Source organism: Sus scrofa, chromosome 7 (genome assembly GCF_000003025.6).
Source record: "Sus scrofa isolate TJ Tabasco breed Duroc chromosome 7, Sscrofa11.1, whole genome shotgun sequence".
Taxonomy (NCBI): domain Eukaryota; kingdom Metazoa; phylum Chordata; class Mammalia; order Artiodactyla; family Suidae; genus Sus; species Sus scrofa.
In genome coordinates this window covers 96,776,337-96,799,587 of record NC_010449.5, presented here as the reverse complement: position 1 = coordinate 96,799,587, position 23,251 = coordinate 96,776,337, and the positions used below count along the sequence as shown (strand labels likewise).

The window sequence follows — 23,251 nt, the reverse complement described above, 5'->3', positions numbered from 1 at the left end:
AGGAGTACAAGAGTTTTTATAGCAACACCAGATTTCTCAAAAGTGCCTACTGTGATTTGTACCCAAATGAATAAAAAATGCAATCATTTATTCTTGTACATTGTGCCATGTGAGAAAAGAACTGCAATTCATTCAATGGTCTTAATTTAGACTGCTGGGAAGAGAGGTTCAGAAAAAAAGACAAGCTTTTAAAGTATCTGACACACATCTAGTAGGGCTATTTAAGAACTGCTGAGCATAGAAAGCAAGTTACGGGGAGCTGAATTCTCCTTTTCAGAGCATCACAAGGGTAAAATGTGGCCCATATAGTCCAAACTTGCTGATGGTTGCCTGGTCCCTTGCAGGAGACATCCAGCGCTGCGTCTGAAAGCTGCAGAACTCTCAACATACCACTTCAATTCATTAACGACGTTTATAACTGCAACCAAAGTGGACTAACTTCAGTGGTGGTTCTTTGCCCTTTAGCATGGAGATGAACTTTAAGGTAACTGAGCACCTTAGGACTTCAAGCGAAGAGGAGGAAATTTTCATCTACGTGCTTTTCTTTCAAGAAGCCGCTAATGAGTCTTTAAACGCCAACTCTGATGTTGCTGTTGGTAAGTACTGCCCTCTGGGTGAGCAGGCAGTGGTAAGTTTCTCCTTACAGAGAGGAAGTTGGAGAAAGGGATGTTTACAGAGTCAATTTTACAACAAAGAGTTAACCTTTCCCCTCCGACAATAAGCGCCTGCCCCTTCCTTGCTTTCTACTGCGCAACCAAACTGCCCAAGCTCGAACCAACAGTCGCCGCCACATCCCTTGCAGGTTGATTTAATAGACACTTTCTGCAGCCTATCAGGATTTCGAACTGCCCAACCGTCAACCAATTACAACTAAAGCTGGGCTTGGGACGGTCCAGGTCCGGGAGGGGGCTAATACCGGGTCCAGGAAAAGGGGCGGTAAGGAAGCTATGACGGACGGGTAAACTAAGCCAATAAGAGCAGAGAGCTGTATCACCACTATCCAATGGAGAGGTAGGAAGTGTGAAACGGGGTGGGCCTGTTGTCATGGGGGAGGTGGTGGCGCTTGGTGGCTGCCGGCGGCCGAGGTAGAGGCAGTGGCGCTGGAGTTGGTCGAGGATAGCGGCAGGTGAGTGCCTGTAACGCGGGCCTGAAGGCTGAGGGCCATCTCCGAGCGAAAACTCCAGCTCGGTCATCCGGAGGCGGAGGCCTGCGGAAGGGGGCCTGGGCTGCAGGCCGGGTCGGGCCCGGGCCGGGGCCAGGGCGGGGGCGGTGGCCGCGAGTTCGCGCTGACTGGGCTAGTGCGAGAACCGCCCGGCTCCCGGCGGCGGAGTTCGCGCTGGCAAGGTAGGCTGGGGCCGGACTCAAGCGAGTTGGGCCGGGAGCTTCCTTGGGACGCCCAGCCAGCCGCTCGGGTCTGGGGCACTGACTGGCTGCGGGTGTGTGAGGGGTAGGTCCGTAGGGAGACGGGAGCGACTGGGCTCCTAGAGAGGGGATGGCGGGTTACGACTTGGTCCGAGGGCAGGGTGACTCGGGAATACCCAGGACAGCTTCGGAGCGAGGAAAAAGTGGAAACAGGGAATCCCGGGAGCGGCCCGAGCGGAGAAAGCCGGGGAGGGGCTCGGGGGGCCGTAGACTGGGAGTGGCTTGGGTTCGAGAGAGAAGAGAGACCGAGGGAGGTCGGGGTCCAGGGTACTGGGAGCAGCCGGGGTCGGAGAAAGGGCGTCTAGGAAAGACAGGGAGGGGGCTGAGCACCCTCCTGAGAAGGGCGGCTGTCCGAGGGAGAAGCGCTCTTGGACTGTTACGGATCTTCGGAGGGTCTGACCCATGGAGATCTTGAACAAGTTAGGAACCGGAGCGCCCTGCCCCCCACCGCTGGTCTGGGATGGAAGATCCTAGATCAGACTGGGAACTCCTGGGTCTGAGGATCCACAAGAGATCAGGGGAAAAAAAATCCTCATGGGGGTAGCTTGGGTTTGACGTCAGGGTGAGGGGTCTAGCTGAGGAGTGGAAGTTCTCTCAGCTGGAGTTAAATCAAGGAAAATGATACGGGTAGGCGGGGAAAAGTAGTTTCCTTGTAGGAAGGGAGTAGAAGATAGGGCGTAGTAGGAAGGAGCCAGAAAGTTGCCCAGGAAGCGTGGTCTTGTGGAAACTGGCCAGAACCGTAGATATGAGAAATTAACATAGGGCCCTTAATAGGTTGTAAGGACCTAAGAAATAGAAGTTTCAGCTTCACAATACTAAGATGCCATCTAGGATCAGAGAAAGTGTTTTAAGAGCAAGGTTGTGACTCGCATTCCATTGCTTTAGAAATTTGTTTTAGGACGACAGCAATAATGCTAGAAAATAAGGACGTTGGCAGGATGGGAGATTTGAATGGGAAAAGGAGTAGCCGAGATAAAGGAGTAGGACTGCGGACTTGATCAGCAAGAGGAGGGGCATGAAGAGGACAGACTTACTTATGTCAATTTAAAAATAAGTTTGAATTCTAGTTCCACCACCTAGCTTCGACAACTTAACCTCTCTCTGTGCTGAAGTTTCATCTGTATAATAGAGTTCCTACTTTTAAGGGTTGTTTTCTCATGTGAGTTAATGTTTTGTGGAACTTTTAGGCTGATGACTGGCACAGAGTAAGCACTGTGTACTGGATTATCAAATGTGTAGAAGATAAAGGAAGACCTGAATTCCTTAATGCGGTTGTTCTCAAACTTTGATTTGCACCAGAATCACCTGGAGGACTTGTTAAACAGCAGTCTGCTAGCTCTACTGATTCAGTTAGGGCTGGGTTTGGGTCTGAGAATTTGCATTTATCTCAGGTGATGCTTGTATTGGTCAGGGGACCACACTTCAAGAACCTCTTGCTTTTTTGAAAAGAGTAATAATACCAACCTTAAAATACCTGTCTGCCCTGCTAGGGATGAGTAGAAGCAACTTGCAAAAGAAAAAACCCAAAAACCTAATATAAGAGAAACCCTGTCCTAAGTCTATGTTTTTCAAACTGTAGATTATGATTCATTAGTAATTTATAAAATCAATTTAGTGGTCTTACCACCAGTTTTGAAAATGAAATTAAATAGAAAAGAATTGACTAGCATTTCACATGGTAATGGAAAATATTGTTTTGGGAAATTTAGTTCACACATGTGTACTAGATCAGAATGTAAAATGTATTTCTCATAGTCAAAAGAGATATAAAAAACTCTTTTTGCCATGCATTGGAACCCTTCAGTAGGAGCATTCAGGGACTGGGTTTATTATTTATTTTTTGTTTTGTGGTAATTCTTCTCAGGTGGTGATACATTCTATCAGGTTTCTTCAGTTTCTGATCTGGTTTCTCCTGTGTTTGCCTTATCACATATGGTGTTGTGCTTCTTTTAGATATTGAGGCTCTTTGGCGTGAGGACTAAAGGGAATTTGAGGCAGAGAAATGAAATTGAATGGTCTTTCTTGATGTGGTCCACTTTTGTTTCACTTGTGCCGTTTTGGTTACCTTTTCTTTTTTACCGCTGTACTATAAAGGACTGTTTGTAAAAAACCTAAGTATATACAGACATGTTGACAGTAAACAACTAACACTGAAACAGACTGGTTTGAGAACAGTTCATGTATAGAAAGTAGGCAAAAACCAAAAAAGACACGTTTAAAAAGAGGAAAGCAAAAGGGTGTTTCCTTTTTAGAGTAAAGGTATTTTAAAGCTTTTCGTGGTCTTAATGTAAAATATATAATATAAAAGCATTTTTAAGAGAACCAGATACACTTGACTTGTATATTTTAGATGTCTGGGTTTTTGAAGAGGTTAGAAATAATGATAATACTTGACAGTAAAATGCACCTGGGATAGAGTTTAACTACAAAGTAAATAGTTTATTTAGCAGGAGCTTTTGTTTTGATGGTTTTCTCTCTTGAAAATGAACTGGATGTGGCATATGTTATAAATGTAACTTGTTTGAGGGATCTAAATGTAACCTACAGTACTTATTTTAAGCTATTTTAAGAATATATATGCATGTTTTGTTTCGTTGTGGGTTTAGTTTTTCTTCTGTAAGACTAGATGGTTTATATTTAGGAAGAGTTGATTTATATCTGTTTTAATCAATGTAAGAACAGAGAAAGCAGTGTTGAAAACCGTTGAGATTCTTATTGCTCTCTTTTAAAACTTTAATCCAGGAGATTTATGTAACCCTTTCATGAATGTTTTATAAGATTGTGAAGAAACTTTTAGTGTAGCTTTGCATCAGGAAATTTAGATAGTTTTTTTTTTTTTCTCTCAGAAAGTTTTTATGTTTTGTTATGATTTTAATTTTCATTTGGAAGACACAGAACATGTAATTATTGCATGTTTGAGTTGAAAAACATAGTGGTCCTTTCTTAAAACAAATTCACTAATTTTGGGGGACAAAGTTTCAAGGGTGAAGGCTTTGAATTCCTTGTATTGATAAATGAAGTATCCCTACCACCAAAATGGCTTTTCTTTAAGTCATTGTACAGTTGGTGGGCACTTTTGTATAGGTTATTCAATTCTTTACTATCTGATGGAGGAATGTAAAATCTTGATAATCGAGTGTGGGAAAAATGTAAAAGTTCGGTTTTTTTTTTCATAATCATGAACATTAGCCAGTTTGATTACTTGCCTGCTTTTTAATAAATGGACTTTATTCACTTGACTTATTATTCACCCATAATTTAATCATACTTATCTACGAATTGCTCTGATTGCTCGTCTTTTACAGTGAGATTTGTTAATCCGTAGTTGAAAAAATGGTGGTTTTTAAATCCCAAAGAAACTGCTTCTGACTGTACAATTTAGTGAGGCTCAATTTCACATTTCAAAGATTATTCAGGTAAATTATTTTAAAAACTGGAAGTTCAATTAACACTAATGATTTTTTATTTCAGTAAAGTTTCAGTAAAGTCTTTCATAAATAGCTTCTGATCTGCTTTCTCTGTTTCTTGCTCTCCAACTACCCATGTAATAAATCCTAACGTTACTGCCTGAAGATCTAGTTCTATAAAAGTACAAATCCCCTAAGTCTCATTTTTAGTTTGCTGAGAGAATTGCTTTTATCAGAAAAAGGTTGCTTGGTAAACTTACTACCTTAAGAAAAAGTCTTTTTTATTAATAGAGTACTCGGACAGCTACATTTTATTTTGTATTCGCCAAAATACATCTGTTGTGTTTTTTAATACATTTTTATTTCTATGGAATGGAACTTGAATTCTGCCGATTTCTGAGCTCTGATATGTGTTTACTTGGTGGGGCTAGGGAGAAAGGAAACAATTGTACTCCTTAAATTAAAAAAATTTTTTTTGCTATCTTTTTATGTTTTATCTTGATATTATGGTAAAATTTTTTTTGCAAAGAAATATAAATTTTTTTTTTTTTTTCAAATAAAGAGAAAAATTTGGTGGTGGTCTAGTGGTTAAGGACCTGACGTTGTCACTGCTGAGGCTTGGGTTTGATTCCTGGCTTGGGAATTTTGTATGCTGTGGATGCAGCCAGAAAAAAAAATTTATTTGCAAAGAAATTTTAAATTCAATAATATATTGTAAATCTCATTATTAAAGATGGAAATTCTATATAAGATTTTAGGATGTTTGTCCAGATGTGAGACACAGGTACTGATAAATAAGATGCCACTATGATATTGCCATATATTTTTGAGAATATGAAATATGCACTTGGAAATCTTGGGACAAAAGGAGGCTTGAGACTAAGGGAGAATGAGGAGAATACTGACATGTGTTTAAGGAGGAGTCTGGAGGATCTGCAGGAAGTATGTCTAGAGGAAAGAGCCATTCTTGGCAGTTTTCCTGGAGTGACATATGTAAGGAGGATGATCCTCTTTGCAACAGTCTTGCCGTGGCCGTATTTTTTGTTCTGGTGCTATACCCTTCCTTTGTTTTCTTCCACTCAGGAAAGTATGTCAGAATACAAATGAATAGACTGAGAATTGCTAGTCCGAAAGGGTGGGAGCTTGGGCAGGACCATGTGGATTTAGAAGGCTGGACACTCGTCTTTGATTCTCCAGCTCTTGGGAATAGGAGCCCAGCAATTGTAACTAGGCCAAGCCTTCCCACTTTTCCTTTTCAATGGAGGCTGGGATTAGGCAGTAGGAAGAGACTCAGTTATCTTACATGGATTAAACAAGGAACTGCAATATTAATAATTAATGTTCGGTGACTTCCCCTTCTCTCCCTACCAGAATTCTCTTTCTCCCTACTTGCTTACTGATTCCTTGCATTCAGGATCAAAAGTCTTGAGTTCTCTCATTAGATAGCAAAATTTTAATTGTGGTGACTTATTTATATTAGGTATATATAATTAATTAGGAGAATGATTTTTATCAGATTTTTTTCCAGTTTAGTTAGCGAGGAAGAGGGATTTAAAGCTGTGGAACACTGCTTGGCTTCTGAATAAAGGCAAAGTCAGGGAAGCCAAGAACATAGAAAATAGCGGAATTCATATCTTCTTTTATTTTTTTTTTTTTTATGTCTTTTCTGTCTTTTTAGGGCCTCACCCGTCGCATGTGGAGGTTCCCAGGCTAGGGGTCTAATCGGAGCTGTAGCCAATGGCCTCTGCCACAGCCACAGCAATGCCAGATCCAGATCCTACACCAAGCTCATGGCAATGCCAGATCCTTAACCCACTGAGCAAGACCAGGGATCGAACCTGCAACCTCATGGTTTCTAGTCGGATTTGTTTCTGCTGCGCCACGATGGGAACTCCCATATCTTTATTTTTAAGATTGACCTTGGCTACCTTTGACCTTAGAAAAAGTGATGTTTTTGTTGTATGCAAGTACTCCTCAGGTCCCTTTTAAATGTGTTATGTGGTGCCGGTTTGCATAATTAATGAGGATTTTTTACTTAATTATTCTTAATGTAGCCAACTTCGTTATCAGGAATTTTAGCTCCCAGTATGATTTAATCATTATAAACTTTTTTTCCAACCTAGAATCTCACAGAATCATAAAATAGCTTGATGATGACAGGTTTATTTGTAACTACTATATTATTATTATTTTTTGTCTTTTGTCTTTTGAGGGCCGCACCCACAGCACATGGAGATTCCCAGGCTAGGGGTCTAATTGGAGCTGTTGCTGCCAGCCTATACCAGAGCCACAGCAACACCAGATCTGAGCCACATCTTCGACCACACCACAGCTCACTGCAACACCGGATCTTTAACCCACTGAGCGAGGCCTGGGAATGAACCCGCAACCTCATGGTTCCTAGTTGGATTCATTTTCGCTGAGCCACGACGAGAACTCTAGTAACTACTATATTATGAAATTGAAAAAAGCATTCCTCATTTGTGTTCTGAGAAAGAATGGATAGAATGGGAAAAAATCCAAGTTTTATAATTGTATGACCATATTTTTGAATCCCAGCTCTGTCACTTACTAATTGACTAATTGGGTAGTTTATTAAACCTTTGATAGCCTCAGTTTTGTTATCTGTAAAATGGAACTTATGCTATACTCCTTAACCAAGTGGTGTGAGAATTAAACGAAAAGCATTTTATATAGTACCTTGTTTGTAGAGGGCACTCAATACATGGTGATATTAATTGTTAGTAATTATAACAACATTAAGCCTACTATAGATCTGTCTTTAGGAAGGGCTGTTATCCCATATACTGTGATTGTAAGCATATGGCAGTTAGAAAAACTGGAGTTGACTTTAAAATTTTGCATGTATTGGAGTTCCCATTATGGTGCATTGGAAACAAATCCTACTGGGAACCATGAGGTTGTGGGTTCGATCCCTGACCATGCTTATTGGGTTAAGGATCTGGCGTTGCCGTGAGCTGTGATATAGGTCACAGACGTGGCTTGAGTCTTGTATTGCTGTGGCTGTGGTGTAGGTCGGCAGCTGTAGCTCCGATTAGACCCCTAGCCTGGGAACCTCCATTTGCCATGGGTGCGGCCCTAAAAAGAAAAATAAATAAATAAAAATAAAAATAAAAATTTTCCATGTATTTTAAGCATTTGCTACTTTAGTTTGTTTTTGTGGTTGGTTTAGTTTGGTAGATTAGACTAAAACGGGGTAAATAAAGCTAATGTTTTGTCGTGTGGTCACACGTCGTATCTGTAGTATAGTGCCTGATCTGGGAACTCCAACATGGGAACTCTTAACCTACTAGAATAAACAATTGACCATTGTAGATTTAACGATTTAAAATTAGTTCTAGGGAGTTCCCTTTGTATCTCAGCAGAAACGAATCCGACTAGTATCCATGAGGATGCAGATTTGATCCCTGGCTTCACTCAGTGGGTTGGGTATCTGGCATTGCTGTGAGCTATGGTGTAGAACGCAGATGTGGCTGAGATCTGAAGTTGCTGTGGCTATAGCATGGGCCAACTGCTGTAGCTCTGATTTGATCCCTAGCCTGGGAACATCCATGTGCCACAGGTGCAGCCCTAAAAAGCAAAAAAAAAAAAAAAGTACATACATGCCTCTGTTTATAGCAGCACTATTCAAAATAGCCAAGACATGAAAACAACCTAAAAGCCCATTGACAGATGAATGGATAAAGAAGGTATGGTGCATATATACAGTGGAATACCATTCATAGCCATAAAAAGAACAAAATAATGCCATTTACAGTAACATAGATGCAACTAGAGATTATCATGCTAAATGAAGTCTGGAAAGAGAAAGACAAATACCATATGATATCACTTATGTATGGAATCTAAAATATGACACAAATGGCAGTTCCCTGGTGGTCTAGTGGTTTAGGACCTGGTATTGTCACTGGTTACTGGTGCTGGTTACTACTCTGGCTCAGGTTTGACCCCTGGCCTGAGAACTTTGCATGCCTCAAGCATTCCCCCCCCCCACCAAAAAAAGAAAAGAAAAACAATGACACAAATAAACCTATCTATGAAACAGAAACAGACTCATGGACAGGAGAGTAGACTTGTGGTTGCCAAGGGGGAAGGGGTTGGGGGACAGGTAGATTGGGAGGTTGGGCTTAGTGGATGTAACTTATACATGGAGGGGATAAACAACAAGGTCCTACTCTATAGCACAGAGAACTATATTCAGTGTCCTATGGTAAACCATAATGGAAAAGAATATTTTTTAAAAAGGATATATATACATATGAATCACTTTGCTGTACAGCCACAATTAACACATTGTAAATCAGTTTTACTTCATAAAAAGGAAAAGGTGTTCATTTCTTATTATCTCTTTTTCTTATATTCTAGCTTAATTTTGGAAGCCATACAGCTCGGTATTTTATCATATTGTTGAGAATTTTTAAAAAAACTTATTTTGTGATACTAGGTTTAATCTAAGTCAGGACTTTATCGTTTTTGGTATTCTCTGGAATACATAAATGTACTCTAATGAATGATGGGGAGATCCTCATTAGGGGTTGAGTTTATGACATCAACGAAATGAACTTCTATTGCCCAAATTCAAATCCAGCTTACTTCCTTAGGCAAATTAATTTAGCTTCAGTTTTCTCATCTGCAAAATAAATTTCTGAGAATTATATGAGAAAGTTTGTGTAAAGCATCTAACACTACTGAGCTAATAGTGAATGCTCAGTAGATGTTAGCTACTGTTGTAAGGATCTATGATTGAAGATAGGCAGGAAAGCGAATGAAACAGGAGGCAAAAGACTTTTCTGTGCTTTTTTTTGCATGGACTATATAAGAAGCGTATATTAAATTGAACTACGAAACAAACTTCATTTAGACATTGAAAGCAATCTTGAGTTCCTCTTGACTCTCTCGTCTTATTTTTAGTCAGTCAATCTATGGAAAAACCTGAATATTTTTTCTTTTCTTTCTTTCTTTTTTTCTCTTTTAAGGGCCAAACCCCCAGTATATGGAAGTTCCCAGGCTAGGGGTCCAATCTGAGCTGCAGCTGTTGGCCTACACCACAGCCACAGTAACGTAGGATCAGAGCCACGTCTGCCACCTATACCACAGTTCACAGAAACGCTGGATCCTTAACCCACTGAATGAGGCCAGGGACCAAACCTGTGTCCTCATAGATCCTAGTTGGGTTCATTACCACTGAGCCACAAGGAGAACTCCTTGAATCTTTATTGTCATTCGGCTGTGTGTACTTTTTGCCTTTCAGCCACAATATATTAATTATTTACACCCAGATTAACATTGTTGTAACTAATCCCTAAATTGTTTGGATTATGAAGTGTGCTATGGAACCAATTAGATATATTTATTTGACTACTTTTTAAGCTAAATTTAAATATTAACTTAATATTGGCATTGAATATCCTTATCAGCAGTTCTTGGTCTATTACCTGCAACTCTCTGGATTGGGGGTGGATGTTTTCTGCAGTTAGTAAATCGTTTTCAAATCCCATTTGCTCATGAAATATTACCATAGGCAAAAGAAATAAATTCTAAATATTGCACCTATGCTTAATATATATTTAGAATTTATTACTATTGTGTATATATACATTTATAGCTGAAGAATATTCAAATGTTGAGATGATTTTTAAAATTTTTACTGAATTCATAGGAGCTTTGATTGCTTTGACTGTCGGCTCCTTCAGCAGATGCTGAAAATTCAGCTATTACCATGTGGGGAGCAGCTAATATTTTAACTTTTAAAAAGATTCATCATACTTAAAGGCTCTCAGCCTACTCTTTCTACCTTTTTCTTACCCAAATGTGCCATCTCAGAAACCTTACTATACTTCTGTTCCCCCAACATGGCATATGTTTTTTTAAAAAAAGTAGGTATAATTGACATATAATGATATTGCACATATTTAAAGATTACAGTTTAGGAGTTCCCATCGTGGCTCAGCAGAAACAAACCTGCCTAGTATCCATGAGGATGCAGGTTCGATCCCTGGCCTTGCTCAGTGGCTTAAGTATCTGGTGTTGCCATGAGCTGTGGTGTTAGGTCACAGACAAGTCTTAGATCCAGCATTGCTGTGGCTGTGTCGTAAGCTGACAGCTATGGATCTAATTTGACTGCTAGTGTGGGAACTTCCATATTCGGCACCTGAAGCCCTAAAAAAATAAAAATAAAGTTTACAGTTTGATGAGTTTTTATTTATATACCACAGTCAAGATAAGGAACAGAGTTCCTGTCGTGGCACAGTGGTTAATGAATCTAACTAGGAACCATGAGGTTGCGGGTTTGATCCCTGGCCTTGCTCATTGAGTTAAGGATCCAGCATTGCTGTGAGCTGTGGTGTAGGTCACAGATGCAGCTCGTATTCCGCATTGCTGTGGCTGTGGCATAGGCCGGCGGCTACAGCTCCGATTCAACCCCTAGCCTGGGAACCTCCATATGCTGCAGGAGTGGCCCTAGAAAAGGCAAAAAGACAAAAAAAAAAAAAAAAAAAAAAAGGAACATAGTTGTCACTCTAAAAATTTCTTTATGCCCCTTGGTAATCCATCTCTTGTTTTTGACTTCCAGAGGTAACAACTTGCTGTCATTATAGTTTTCATTTTCTAGAATTTTATATAAAGAGAATTGTGTTATGTGTATATAAAACACTTTTTTGAGAAGGAGGTCTGGTGTCTTTCACTATGCCTAATTGAGATTTATCGATGTTATTTTGCATATTCCTGATGGCTGTTAATGTTGAGAATTTTTCATGGGCTTATTGGCCATTTTATATCTTCTTCAGAGAAATATCTATTTGAATCTCTTGCCTATTTAAAAAATGAGATCTTTTATTACTGAGTTATGAATTATTAAAAAAGTACATATTCTGAATATAAATCCCTTGTTACATATTTAATTTGCAGATATTTTCTCCCAAAATGTGTTTCGTATTTTCACTCTCTTAATGGTGAAGCACTCCTTTGAAGCACAGAACATTTTCATTTTGATCAAACACTTAGGTTTGTGCTTATGGTATAATATCTAAGAAACAATCACCTGATCCAAGGTCATGAATATTTATGCCTATGTTTTCTTCTAAGAGTTTATGCAAATTTTAGCACTTATATTTAGTTCTGTGACCCATTTTGGGTTAATTTTTGTGTATGGTGTGGAGAAGAGACACAACAATTCTTTTTCATATGATTATCCAATTGTCTCAGCATTATTCGTTGAGACCATTACTTTTTGTTTATTGGTTTGTTATAAAAGCTTAATAGAATTTTCTGCTTTGTTACTAATTCTTCAAAATAGCAATATGTTGGCCTTTTAGTCTAGTATGGCAGTTGGGGCCATGGTGCTAAGGGAAGCAGTTAAGAGTTGCAAGAATGGAGTTCCCATCGTGGCACAGTGGCAACGCCAGATCCTTAACCCACTGAGCAAGTCCACGGAGCGAACCCGAAACCTCATGGTTCCTAGTCGGATTTGTTAACCACTGAGCCACGACGGGAACTCCAAGAAACTTATTCTTTACCTATAGAACATTTAACTCTAAATTGGGCTTTTAACTTTTTCCCTATGTTTTAATAGGCATTAATCATTCTCTTGGAGGGTCTTACAAGCAAAGGGAAAAGTATACATCTTTTACAGAGTATTTGAATTTTATGTGTCTTATCTCTATTTTTAGAGTTATACTTCTTTGGAATATGAGGCCAGTACTTTGCCAAGTAAGAGCTAATTTCCTGGGAAATCAGGTTGCTGGCTTGACTTCTTGCTGTGTCTTTCCCCTCTTTTGTTGCTTTGTAAAAGAGCTGAGCTCAGTCCTTGTGGAAAATCACTAGATCATCTAACTATTTTCCCTAGCTCAAATTAAACATAATTAGTATATATTTGCATTGTACTCAATTCTGTAACTTTTACTTATAGATTTGTTAGCATACCCTGGAGGACTTTGACTTCATTTGATAGTTTGTTATTCGTATTTGAGATAACACTAATGGTGTATTCCTTTACTGAATGTTCTTATTCTTTTGGTCTTTATTTTCTCCTCCAGTAGACCTAGTTAGTGAGGGGTTATCACTGGTGTTCTTACAATGAAGCCCAGACACTTGTGAAATATAATAATAATTTCTATGGTGTAGGCCCTTAATTATTAATTTTTTAATGACATCAACAGTTATTGTCTCTTAATTTTTCATCATGCATATTTTACTATATCCATAATTTTGGAACTGCTTTTGTTAACATACATTTTAATATCATTACAATTATTTGAAAACAGTTTAAAACAGCTAAAGAATATTCCAATGATGGATATATTATCATTTATGCAGCCCATTTCCAGTGTTCACATTTAGATTAATTTCCAATTATTATAAACAAAACTTGGAGTTCCCGTCATGGCTCAGTGGTTAACGAATCCGACTAGGAACCATGAGGTTGCAGGTTCGATCCCTGGCCTTGCTCAGTGGGTTAAGGATCTGGCGTTGCCATGAGCTGTGGTGTAGGTTGCAGACTCGGCTTGGATCCCACGTTGCTGTGGCTCTGGCGTAGGCTGGTGGCTATGGCTCCGATTTGACCCCTAGCCTGGGAACCTCCATATGCCGTGGGAGTGGCCCAAGAGATGGCAAAAAAAAGACAACAACAACAAAAAAAACAAAACTTTGGTGACTCTTGCTAAACCCAAATATTTGTCCACATTTACACACACACACACATATAATTTTGTGTGTGTGTGCCCAAGCCCATGGCATGTGGAAGTTCCTTGGCCGGGGATTCAACCCACACCACAGTAGTGACCTGAGCCACAGCATTGGATCCTTAACCTGCTAGGCCATCAGGGAACTCCTAAGATACATTTCAAAATGAAACAGAATTTGAAGAAAATAAAAATAAGATATCCTCATTGAGTAGTAAATTCAAATTATTTTTGTAAACAACAGATAACTTCCTAGATGGCGTAGTCCTCCGTCTTATGAATATATTACACTTTGTTTTTCCATTTGCCTTGGAAATAGCCGTTGATAGCCATTTGTTGATAGCCATTTGCCTTATTTCTGGATTTTGCCTGTTATGAATAAGACTGCTATAAACATTCTTGTACAAGTCTTTTTGTTAACATAGGTTTCATTTCTCTTGCTTGAATACTTAGAAGTGGAATTACTGAATCACAGGGTAGATGTATCTGTAAGTTTATGGTTCTCTGCTAGCAGTGTATGAAATCTAGTTGCTCCATGTCTTTGTCACCACTTAGGCTGTTAGTCTTTTTGACTTTTAGCCCTTCTAGTTTGTATAAAGTGATATCTTAGAATGATTTTAATTTGTGATTTCCAGATGACTAAAGATGGTGAGCACTTAAATTTTTTTTTTTTTTGTTAAAATCTTTAACATAGGCAAATTTGCAGATTGAGAGTAAATACCTTAATAAAAGGTTCAGTGTGTTTTATTACTATATAAGGATCTGGACTTACCTGATTTGTAAGATCAGAGATTAATTTGTAATTAAATGTAAAATGAAAAACATTTATTTCAAGTATAAGATTTTTCAGAAGTTCCATTTCATAGTGATAATTCATATGTTTTTTTAGAGTTAAGTTGACATTTGATGTTGATTAATATTTGTAAGAACTTTGATAACTAAATGATTCAAAAGGAAGACTTCAGAAGTGTTTTGTAGAACTGCCTTTTGAATTTGGTATATTGAATCATTGATTCAGGAACATTAAAATTGCATGATCTGGGTCAAAAACTGTTCTGTATTTGAGCCACACATGAGAACTAATAGTAAGGGTATCAGGTAATAGTAATAATAATACCAGCAGCAGCTAACAGTATATTCTAGGCATTGCTGTAAGAGCTTTATATGCACTAATTTAATCCTCCCAATAACCCCTTTGATAGTAGATGCTGCTGTTATACTTATTTTCTTGTTGAGGAATCTGAAATACAGAGGTTTAACAATTTGTCCCAAATCATAGAGAGCAAGTAGTGGACTCATATTTCTTACCTCTCAGTGCTAAAGTAATTAAGTCAAATGCAGTCAATTTTTGCATTCTTTTTAAAGCATATTATGTGTGGTAGTGGTGGCCAGAGATTAAATTGGGATTTCTAACTTGGCAGTCTTTCTCTCTTCACTGTCAATACTCCTGTCATGTATCCCAGTGGGATGATTATAGAAGGAAAGTTTTATCTGAATTAACAGATGGTAGACAACCCTAGTAACCTGAGATTGAGTACTTTCCTAGAGAAGATGTCATTTCTCTCTTACCTTAATTGAGTCTTGGAATTGGAGAGGCTATTTACTAACAGACTTCAGCAGTGTTTGTTCAACTGGTCTTTGTGAAAATCTCTAAATGTAAATGTTTAACATCCTCTGGAAACAAACTGAGTGAGATATGTGGTTGATGGAACTTGTGTCTGAAAAATGTCGGGCCTAATAACAGCACTATCTAAATACTTGATGTTCATAGATATTTATAATGTGTTGACACAGGAATCAGTTCTTAAAATTGTTTTCTTTCTTTCTGAATCCCCTGCATACTGACACCATAGAAGTCTTTCTTTGTCATTAGTTTGTCTTTAGATAAGATTAATGTTTGAGGGGAATACTATGTTTTTTGGCCAATTTCTTTGAAAGAGGGAAGAAAATGAAAGAAGTATTGGCTTTCTCCTTTACCACAACTTTTGTAGCTTCCTCCACTTCTGATTTGGTGTCATTGTTGATATCATGGGTAACTTAAAGAAATTGCGGAGGATGGAAAGGGGAAGCATTTTGTGTGTAATAAAGGAGAAAATGTAAATTCTTAAATGAATAAATCATGAGATGTGCATTTATTTATTTAATTTAAAAATTTTTTTGAAATGTGCATTTAATTCCTGTACTGCCACGCTATGATTTAGCTGAATGTTCTAACGTCTCTGGGTCTTTGTTTCTTCTTTAGTGAAGTGAAGGCATTGGACTAGATGATTTTTAAAGGTTTTGGGGTTTTTTTTTTTGGTATTGAAATATTTAAATTTTTCTTTTCTTTCTTTTTTTTTTTGCTTTTCAGGACTGCACCCGTGTCATATGGAGGTTCCCAGGCTAGGGGTCCAATTGGAGCTACGGCTGCCGGCCTACACCATAGCCACAATGCGGGATTCGAGCTGCATCTTCGACCTATACCACACCTCACAGCAGTGCCAGATCCTTGACCCACTGAGCCAGGCCAGGGATCCAACCCATATCCTTATGGATCCCTAGTCAGGTTCGTTAACTGCTGAGCCATGAAGGGAACTCCCTCGCCCCATTCCATACTCCCTTTTGATTACAGTTTTGGAAAGAGCAGGATTTTTGAAAAATTGTTGTTTGGACAGATAGTTTAAACCACCTTAAAAGTCATGATAAATTCCACATGAAATTGATGAAACATCCTTTTAATGATCACTTTTTTTTTTTTTTTTTTTTTTTTTTTACTTTTTTTGGCGGCGGGGCAGGGCACCTATGGTATGTGGAAGTTCCTGAGTCAGGGATTGAACCCATGCCACAGTTACACCTTGGGCCATAGCTGTGGCAACGCTGAATCCTTAACCCACTGCGCCACATGGGAACCTCCAAGCACACTTTACTTTAAAACTATATAAGCTGCGTCATTTGGAATTTAGACCTGGAAAGGACATCAATTTTCATTTTATAGTGGATAAAGTTGAATACTATATCACACTCAGTGAAAATTTTGTTTCTGGTTTCCTAACTGCCATCATGAAATGTTGCAGTAGAACTCTGCAGCGTTTTTAACCTCGTCTTATATACCCTTTACTTCTCCCTTTTTGTCTTTTCATTAAGGTTTTTTGGTCTGCTTTGAATGTTTTTTTCTTTGTTATATCTTTCCAGGCTTTTTTTTTTTTGGTCTTGTCTTTTGCCTTTTATAGGGCCGCTTCCATAGCATATGGAGGTTCCCATGCTAGGGGTCAAATCAGAGCTGTAGCCACCGGCCTACGCCAGAGCCACAGCAACGCAGGATCCGAGCCGCGTCTGCAGTCTACACCGCAGCTCACGGCAATGCCAGATCCTTAACCCACTGAGCAAGGCCAGGGATCAAACCCACATCCTCATGGTTCCTAGGCGGATTCTTTAACCACTGAGCCACGACGGGAACTCCTTTCCAGGCTTTTGATACAACTGTCTTCTTATATGAGGGCTGCTTCTTCTCCCCCCCCCCCCTTTTTTTTTTTTGCTTTTTAGGGCTACACCCATGGCAAATGGGAGTTCCTGGGCTAGGAGTCAAATTGGAGCTACAGCTGCTGGTCTATGCCACAGCAACTCAGGATCCAAGCCTCATCTTCAACCTGCACCACAGCTCACAGCAGCGCTGGATCCTTAACCCACTGAGTGAAGCCAGGGATCCGTCCTCATGGATCCTAGTCAGGTTCATTTTAACCATTGAGCCACAAAGGGAACTTCCATGGCTTCCATTTTCTTAAAGTGTCAAATTAAAAGAAATGGGAGGAAATGAAGAGGAGAGGTGAGATGTTTAAGAATGACTGAACTTCTTTGCAGAACTTCTTTGCAGAGATGTTTAAGAATGACTGAACTTCTTTGCTGACTCACAGACATTGAAAAACTTATGGTCTCCAGAGGAGATAGTTTGGGGGGTGGGGGGATGTGCTTGGGTTATGGGATGGAAATCCTGTGAAATTGGATTGTTATGATCATTATACAACTACAGATGTGATAAATTCATTTGAGTAAAAAAAAAAAAGAATTGAGGAAAATGTATAAAGCAACAACTCCAGGAGCTTTTAGAGCTGTATTGAAACCAGGTGGGACCCTCTGGGGCTCTCCCAGGCACAGAGGCCTTTGTAAGAAGAAAAGCCTTTAGCCTACTAGACCTGCCCTGTGTTCCAAAGGGCAGATTCAAACAGTTGCTAATTGGGGGGAGTGAGGGCATGCAGAAATAAACCATAGCACAGCAATGGGACAGAGTCCTTCTTCCTGGAGAGATGTGCATAGCAATTTGATACATACCTATCTGTGAGTTCTCTAGGAACTAAGGCCCCCACCCTGGTGGAAGGTGATAATTTCAGGCTGAGCACTGGACCCCAGACTGGTTGGAACCAGAAAGCTGATGATTGAGATTTCTGGAACACTTTCTGTTAACTCATCAGTAAGCAATCAGAGGAAGGTCACACACCCTGCAGCCCTCCCTGCAAATTTTGTCAATAAAAATTCTTCCCCCTAAAACTATTGGGGAGTTCAGGCCTTTTGAGTGTGAGCCCCACGCCATTCTCCTTGCCTGGCCCTTCTCTGCTTGAAACTCTGACCTTTTGGTTTGTCTGGCCCCACTGTGAACTTGATTGAAGTTATTGATTGTCAGTTTATGACAGTAACCATTTCTGCCTGGTTATATAATTTTCTTTAATATTCTCCTGCTCTGTTGCAGTCCTGGAGTTTGGCTAAGAGAGTGAAAGAGAGACATGGGAGACACTGAATTGAGTTCAAGAAATGATTGATTAAATTAATGTACTGTGAAATCTAAGCTGGATAAAAAAGAGAGAAACCAAGGGATTGATATGGAGAAAGTGGAAGGTTTCATGAACAGGTAGTCTTACTAACAACTAAGAATTATTTCTGAGGATCATTTGAACAAGTGAGTTGGAAAGATCAAATCTTTTATACTGCCTTTCTTATTTATGCAGAACTTAACCACTTGGAATCTTCCATTATAAATAGGTAGTTTAAACCTACTTTCTAGCCAGATAGACACACACACACCCAGAGTTAGTGACCTATAGAGTGTCATTTCAAACATAATATATTTTAAAGTTTATTAAAAATCTTTTTGTCTATTTGATAAATATGGATATTTATCAAAATATCAAAACAACATCCTTTGTTAACTTCTACTTTCTATAAATAGGATACAGGAAAATAGTTTCCTCTGATGAATACCTGCATTTATTGAGGATCTTTCTATGAAATTTGTGACAGTCTAAACTTACTTTTCCTTAAAACCATTAAAAAACTTATTTATTATTATTAGTATGTCTTTTTGAAAAGCAGTTTGTCAGGTTCTTATATATAGTTAAACATGCGCTTACCATTAGTGATCCAATAATTTCACTCCTGGGTTTTTATTCAAGTGAAATGAAAACTTACCAGAAACCTATACGCTAATGCCAAAAACTAGAAACAAACCCAAATATACCTCAGCTGGTGAATTGGTAAACTTTAGTATAGTCATAAAAATGGAATGCTATTTGGTAGTGCATGCAACTACATGGGTGGATATCAAATGCATTATGCTAAAGGAAAGTAGCCAGACTCAAAAGGCCACGTATTGTATGATTCCATTTTAACGATATTTTGGAATAAGCATAACTAAAGACAGGAAACTGACTAGTGGTTGCAAGGGTGTTGGGGGATAATTTGACTACAAAAGAGCGGGAGGGACTTTTTCTGTAGTGTTCTAAATCGTCTGTATTCTGTATCTTTATTGTGATGATTACATGACTGTGTGTTTTTCAAACTCAGAAGTGATCACTTAAAAGTAAATCTTAGTGTATATAAATTATATTCAGTTAAAGTTCTAGCATATAATATGTTACCATATTGGAAAGTATTTTGGAAAGCTATCTCTAGAAAATGTTATTTTGTTTTTAAATTTTGCTTATGTTAGGAAGGAAAGAGTGGTGGACAAGCATCATTGGCATTTGTAAAATTCTTTGAAGCTCTAGAAAACATGAAATGCTGAAATTTGTCTTCATTTAGCAAACATTCTTATATGTTTAAAAGAATGTTACAGTGTTAGAATTAGTAAAGCCCAAGAGACTTATAAAATGTCCTTGTTTTACAGATAAAGAACCTGAAGCCTAGGTTAGGTTAGCTCAAGTCACACAACTAGTTAGTGGCAGAGATATGTCTTGAATTTAAGTAGTGGGTTACTAATTTGATGCTTGTTTTATCAAAGCACACTTTTTATTCTATGTCTGTCTGTCTTTCTCTCTCTCTCTCTTTCTTTTTCTTTTTCTTTCTGTTTCTTTCTCTTTCTCTCTCTCTTTCCACTTTTAGGGCAGCACCTTCGGCATGTGGAAGTTCTCAGGCTAGGGGTCAACTCGGAGCTACAGTTGCCGGGCAGCTCGCGGCAATGCCAGATCCTTAACGCACTGAGCGAGGCCGGGGATCGAACCCGCAACCTTATGGTTCCTAGTTGGATTCATTTCCACTGCGCCATGACGGGAACTTCAATTCCAAGTTATTCTTCCTAGAGACTATTTTTAATTCTTTTTCAGACCCTTTTGATTGTGTCATCCTAAAGCTGGAAACCACTCCCTTCCTAGTGGTAGGAAAGTGCTGTGTCTGGTTGATAATAGGAAGGCTGCGTTTGAGAGATAATATGTTACTTAAAGTTTGTGTAGACGTAGTGCACAAATATAAAGACACTCTGCTTTAATAGTGAGAAACTGGATGCTATCGTTTTGAAGTTGTCAAAGGCTACCAGTTAGAAATAGGGTTTTGCAATTTCACTGTGCTAAAAAAGATAATCTTTTCAGATTATCATGATTATTTGTTGGGAAGGTAGAAAAGGTTTAAAAGTGTTAGGTTCTGGAGTTTCTGTTGTGGCTCAGTGGAAATGAATCTCATTATCCATGAAGATGCAGGTTTGATCCCTGGCCTCAGTCAGTGGGTTAAGGATCCGGCATTGCTGTGAGCTGTGGTGTAATTTGAAGATGTGACTTGGATCTGGCATTGCTGTGGCTGTGCTGTAGGCCAGCAGCTGCAGCTCTGATTTGACCTCTGGCCTGGGAACCTCCATATGCTGCAGGTACAGCCCTAAAAAGATAAAAAAATATAAAAAAAATTTTTAAAAAAGAGTATTAGGTTCTTTCTGGTTACCTTAAGTAATGAAAATTTATCTGACAAACACCGAGGGATATTTAAGCATTGTAAACAGTCTTAACAGTTCTACATTCATGGATTTCTAGTTGTGGCTCAGTGGTCAACTAATCCAACTAGTATCTATAAGGACACAGGTTTGATCCCTGGCATCGCTCAGTGGGTTAAGGATCCAGTGTCGCCTTGAGCTGTGGTGTAGGTCTCAGACCTGGCTCAGATCTGGTGTTGCTGTGGCTCTATTGTAGGCCAGCGGCTATAGCTCCAGTTTGACCCCTATCCTGGGAACCTCCATAGGCCAAGGGTGTTGCCCTAAAAAGACAAAAACAAAAACAAAAACAAAGTTATACATTCAGCAAATGGATAATGGAGTCTTACCCAGAATATAACAGCCACTTTAGTTGTCTTCTATTCTTTTTTTTTGCTTTTTCAGGCCTGCACTCGCAGCATATGGAGATTCCCAGTTTAGGGGTTGAATCAGAACTGGAGCCACCAGCCTAAACCACAGCCATATCTGAGCTGTTTCTGCGACCTACACCATAGCTTATGGCAACACCAGATCCCTGGCCCACTGAGCGAGGCCAGGGATCGAACGTGCATCTGTCCTCATGGATCCTAGTCAGGTTCGTCTCTGCTGAGCCACGACAGAAATTCCTGTCTTCTATTTTTTAGACTCAGCTAACTTTCATTGTCTCTCTTATGTTCACCTCTCTCCTTGTATAGTAGTTTCCCACTTGCTTCTGGACCCCAATTTTAGAACTAGGCTTAGAGTTCCTGCCTCTCAGAAATATTAATGACATTTGTGGGTACTGCAGACCCAGTCACAGACCTAGCAGGTGGCCTGGTTTCTTTCTTGATTTTGAAGCTTTGTCTATATCTTGCAACCTCCTGGGGGTTATATTCTATAAGCCAAAGCCCTAGGCAGAGCTGACAAGTTGTTTTCTTTCCTTTTTTCTTTGTTTGTTTGTTTTTATTTTTGGCTTTGCCTGTGGCATGTGGAAGTTCCTGGGCCAGGGATTGAACTCTTGCCACAGCTGCTGCAGTGACAACGCCGGATCCTTAACTAGCTGTGCCATGAGGGAACTCCAAGTTGTTTTCTTTTCTTTCTTTTTTTTCTTTTTTTCTTTTTGTGGCTGTACCCACAGCATATGGAAGTTCACAGGCCAGGGAATGAATCCGAGCCACAGCTATGGCAACACTGGATTTTTTTTTTCTTTCTTTCTTTTTTTTTTTTTTTTTTTTTTTTTTTTTTTTTTTTTTTTTTTTTTTTTTGTCTTTTGTCTTTTTTAGAGCTGTAGCGGTGGCATGTGGAGGTTCCCAGCCTAAGGGTCTGATGGGAGCTACAGCTGCTGGCCTGTGCCACAGCCACAGCAGTGCCAGATCCAAGCTGCATCTGTATTCTACACCACAGCTCACGGCAATGCTAGATCCTTAATCCACTGATCGAGGCCAAGGATCCAACCTGCAACCTTATCGTTCCTAGTCGGATTTGTTTCCGCTGCACCACTAAGTTGTTTTCTTTATGTGGGAGCTCTACCCAGCCATAGCTCTGGCCTAGTTCTGTCTCATGTGGAGCACTTTTTGTCCTTTTTCTTCTGGGAAGCCAGACTTCCAACTGCCACTGCCTGATTCTGGACCAGGACCCCAGTGGGCCTCTGGCTTCAGCACCTCTTATCATTTTACATTTATGTCTCTTACCACTGCCTGAGAGACATTTGTATGATTGCTTGAGCCAGCTATGCATTATTTGTATATTTGAAACATTTATATGTTAATTGTTATTTGGGCAAATTTATGGTACCATCTTGACTAGAAGCCTTTTAAAATCTTTCAAAACCATGGTTTCTTACCTTTAAAACTGGAATTACAGCCCCTACTTCTTAGTATTTGTGTTGATGAATATGGTATATAAATTGGTATATAAATTCTTAGGACAATACATAGCATAAAGTCAGTTCTCTATATATGGCAGCTATTGTATTTTCAAGTCAGTCCTAGAATTCCTTGTTTATTTCGGTGTTTAGATAATTAGCTGTCTGTCTGACAATTGTTATTTGAAATTTCTGCAAATGTGTCTGAGGATTATGGCATATTTTGAGGCTTTTGGATGAGATATTTAAATCGAATTTTAATCTGTGCCCTGACAGCTTTGAATTGGAGATTTTCCAGGAGCAATTTAAAATTTTTTTTCAATATAATGAACTGCTACAGTGCTTTATTCTTTGTATTTGCCATGTTTTGGTAGTTGATATTCTTTTATGCTCTATTGCATGTACTTTCCATTAGTTAATAATAAAAAAAGTCAGTGCAGTATGTGTGACTATCATAGAGATTATTGAAGTTATAATGGAGTGAATTTTAGATCAGTAAAACAATGTTTAAAGTGTGCATGAGGGAGGAAAAAGGTGATTTTGAGGTAGAGGTTTTTTGGCTTGAACAGCTGTAGTTAGAACTGAGGTAAAGATCCTCCTTGGGAAGGAGGAACAAAAAAGGGAAAAAATATGGGAGACTTTTAATTTGTGTGTTTAGGTTTAACTAATACACTTGCATCTG

At 39.1% G+C, this 23,251-nt stretch overlaps 1 protein-coding gene across 25 annotated transcripts in view; it reads left to right on the top strand.

Annotated features, from left to right (window-relative positions):
• The window catches only part of NUMB (NUMB, endocytic adaptor protein), a 174,421-nt gene continuing 152,067 nt past the window's right edge, over nt 898–23,251 (top strand). For all 25 annotated transcript variants that reach the window (XM_021099490.1, XM_021099479.1, XM_021099487.1 and 22 more), the window contains exon 1: nt 898–1,126. The gene's annotated coding sequence lies outside the window, so the exon portion shown is untranslated. The remainder of the gene's footprint in view (nt 1,127–23,251) is intronic.